The 3,966-nt window shown below is 43.5% G+C and overlaps 1 long non-coding RNA gene across 1 annotated transcript; it reads left to right on the forward strand.

The window, feature by feature from the left end:
* Positions 1-2,272: 2,272 nt before the first annotated feature.
* Positions 2,273-2,850, forward strand: LOC119305311. Its single transcript, XR_005148611.1, has 2 exons — positions 2,273-2,390; positions 2,509-2,850. It is a non-coding gene; the product is annotated as an uncharacterized LOC119305311 (long non-coding RNA).
* The last annotated feature ends 1,116 nt before the right edge of the window (positions 2,851-3,966 follow it).

Here is a 3,966-nt window from a genome sequence, read left to right on the forward strand (position 1 = left end):
TGGGGTGAGCGGGGCATCGGTGTGCGCGTCCATGGCGGGGGGCAGGGCGCCGGCGCCGGCGCGCGCGGGGCGTAGGACGAGGAGAGGGAGAGAGTGCGGGCGCGAGCGCTCGAGTGTGCCGCGCGCTGTACCTGGCGCTCCAAATACACCGCGCGGATAAGTGTTTTTGACCGCGCGCCCAACCCGTTATCGCGCGCGCGCCGTTTTTGCGCGCCCGCTGGAGCGAGCCGCCGCGTTGTGCGCGCGGTAAAAAGGCCTATTTTACGGCGCGGCGCTAGTTTAGCGCGGCTGTTGGAGATGCTCTTAAACAGGAGGTACGCTGTTCGACTCCAAGTTGTAGTGTATATTATTTTTTTGAGAAGAAGAACTAGCGTATATTTTTGCAAATAGGATCCAGCGTAAACACGGCTGCTTGTATCAAAGGAGAAAGAAACAAACAAGAGAACGACATGGCGGGCTAGTGGGGCGCTGACCTTTTGCTGATATTGTCGTGTTAGATGTCAGGTTTTCTCACATCTAGATGTAATATAATCGAACCCTTAATACGATATATAGAATAGATAGATAGATAGATACTACCTCCGTCCTCGTTTACCCTTCGCATTTTGTGCCAAATTTTAAATATAGATTTAACTAAGAAAATAATAATGCATGGCACAAAAAAATATCACTGAAAACTATGTTCAAATACGAATCTAATGGTATAATTTTTGATTATTTTCTTAATTAAATTTATGGTCAAATTTGATGCAAAATACTAAAAGGACCAATAAACTAAAACGAAGGTAGTAGAAGAGCTAGTTAGTTATTTTGATTATTTTTCTATTTAATATGTAATGTCGTCAGCTAACGGTCCACGCATTTGTGTGCAAAACATGCATGCAAATTGTTCCCGACTGAAAGCTGGCCGCAAGAGACCCCTACCTCAGCGAATGCTTTTAGTCGATAAAGCTCTCAATATTTTCCGCAAAAGAAAATCATTAATGATCCAAGATTGCATGCATATACATATAATGGATGCTTATCTCAATCAATAGGACGTCGATAACTGACACACGTGTGGCAGGAAAGAAGATGCACCACACGTCTCTAATGCAAATAGATTGTCATGTCATCGCATGTATGCTTGCGAGAATCTTTTCGGATTTTCAGTTTTTAAAATGTTTTATCTCTTTAATGAAAAATCCGATTGAAGATCCGTTTTCACCATTAAATCCCTCGCGACGAGATCTTCAAAACTAGATCTCATATCGATATATTTCGCGAAAAAAAAATTGGTTAAAAGTTGCCATGTCTATTCTACATGAATTGCCATGATATTTACACTGAAGTTGCCATGATATGTTTGCATATCGCCTACACGCCTCCGTCACTACTCATTTTGTCACGTATGAATAGATGACATCAGCAGAAATCTTTTTGGTTTTCGGCTTAAAAATGTTTTATCTCCTAAATAAAAAAGCGAACTAAAAATCCGTTTTCACCATTAAATTCGTCTCGACGAGATCTTCAAAACTTGACCCCATGTTGATATGTTTCGACGAAATTTTTTTGCCCAGAAGTTGCCATGATGTTTACACTGTAGTTGCCATAGTGCTTAAAGTAAAGTTGTCATGTGGCAATTTTAGTTTGTAGATCATGACAATTTTAGTTTTTTTATGATGGCAATTCCAGTATGACCATGAAAATATTTTTTCATTGAACCATGGCAATTTTAAGTGCATGTATTATGGCAATTTTAGTTTATGATGCATGGCAAGTCTAGTTTCTTAATTCTCCATTTTATAATATGTTAAAATTACTTTTAAATGTAAAAGAAAATACTTGAAACATATCATGGCAACTTCAGTGTAAATATCATGGCAATTCATGTGCAATAGACATGGCAACTTTTAACAAAAAAAAATCGCCGAAATATATCGATATGAGATCTAGTTTTGAAGCTCGTCGCGAGGAATTTAATGGTGAAAATGGATCTTCAATCGGATTTTTCATTTAAGAGATAAAACATTTTAAAAACTGAAAATCCGAAAAGATTCTCATGCGATGACGTGGCAATCTATTTGCATTAGAGACGTGTGGTGCGTCTTCTTTCCTGCCACACGTGTGGCAGTTATCCACGTCCATATTATATGTGCAAAAATCTTGACATTAATGAGCGTATATATCTTGCGCTTGCAATCTTTGGAGTACATTAATGAACATTTAATATATTTCAACCTCTTGCTATTTATAGACTTGCCATTCCTGCCTGCCACATTTGAAGTCTTACTGAGACCTTACACTCGACTAGAGCCGAGTTTTTCAGGAGATACTCAATATGAGAGGGAGCAACCTAGTGCAGGCAACGACGATATTCTTCATCGGATGCCTTGTCGTGTGTGTCCAGTGTACGTGCATATCTTTGTCATTATCATCTTGTGTTAATTTTTTACCTTCGATTTTCCGAAAAGTACTTACATATGCGCATGTGCTATTGCATATACTAATGTTAAATACAATATCTAGGTGGTCTTGATGCTACTGAAACGGTGGTCAAACAAGATGGCCGTGCGGCCAATACAAGTACTGACGCTACCGTTGTCAACTCAGCGTCTGTAGGCGACAGCAAGATAACTGTCAAATTTTGCATCCAGCATTTGGGATGCCATCTTTCAGATGGGTACCGTGGTACGTGCTACTGCTGCCAGAAAGATGAGATCGAGTGTTTCAGGACGCGGAGTGAGTGTCAGGACATCTACCCTACGTGCAACCCTAAATGCCCACCTCCATCGGGGTCTCTATGATAGAATTTCAGGCTCGAACAAATTGTCCATTGGTAATAAAATGAACCTAATTTGGTTTCGGCAACTGGCTTTGTCGTGGGATCAGATTTGACAGTAGAGATAGGGGATACATAGGAGAGGCAGAGTCCTACCTACGGCAAGGTTGTACGCTCAGTTTTACGAGTTCAGGCCCCTCGTGGAGAAGGTAACAACCCTACGTCTTGGTGCCTCGGAGGCTTGTCGATTGGAGGATGAAGTTACAGGGGATGCGAACCCTTCTGCAAGAGGGGAGGGTAGTTTATATAGAGTACGCCGACCCCTCGCGGCCTTCAGTTACACAGGGGTTCAATGAGCGAATAAAGTCATGTATGTTACTGGTAACGCTTGTGTTTAATGGGCTTTATGGTGACGGAGTGAATGGCCGACCGTTGCTATCTACAGGTGACCTTAGGCCTTCTGTTTTCCGAGTGAGATAATGACGGTCGAGTGAAATTGGGATATCCGAGTGGATCATCTGTCGAGTAGATTGCAATTCATGAGGATTTCGGTCGGTATCTTCTGTTTAACTTTGTAGGCGTCAGCCTCTTGTGTGATGTCCTTGGGAAGGGCATATAGGTCAGGCCTAAGACCTTACCCTAGGTACATGTCACTGTCATTAGCCCCCGAATGGATCGAGGATTGAGTGAAGAAGGGTTGACGTTGGCTTTGGCCCGACTGAATGTCCTAGAGACACTTTCTCGGGAGCGCCTGGTAGTAATCTTGATATTTAATCCTTCGCCAGTCGCCTCGATCGATTCTGGTTTCTGAAATTTCCGGGTGAAATATGTAGCATGGTTCTGAGAAGATTGGACTTGGGTATCTTTGTTGAGATCGACCGATTTGCTGCGTCCGGATTTCACGGGATTCGAATTTTGGAGAAGCGCGCAGGTTGGGGCGCGACACGGTGAGTGGGGCAGGTGGAGAGGGACTCCTCGATCCTCGCACCACCTTTTTCGCCATGCATCGAGTGGGCGCCGGTTGTGGGATGTGTTGAGATTGCGTGGGCCCACAGGTCAGCCACTCGGTCGTGGAACCATATAAGGCGACGCAGCCGATGCGTGGAACAACGTCTGCCATTCTCCCCTTTCTCCTCTACCTCTTCGCCTCTTCTACTCCAGAACGCCCCTCAGCCCATTCCTCTCGAGCTTTGCAGTAATGGCGA

The sequence above is a fragment of the Triticum dicoccoides genome, chromosome 5B (assembly GCF_002162155.2).
Source record: "Triticum dicoccoides isolate Atlit2015 ecotype Zavitan chromosome 5B, WEW_v2.0, whole genome shotgun sequence".
Classification (NCBI taxonomy): Eukaryota; Viridiplantae; Streptophyta; class Magnoliopsida; order Poales; family Poaceae; genus Triticum; species Triticum dicoccoides.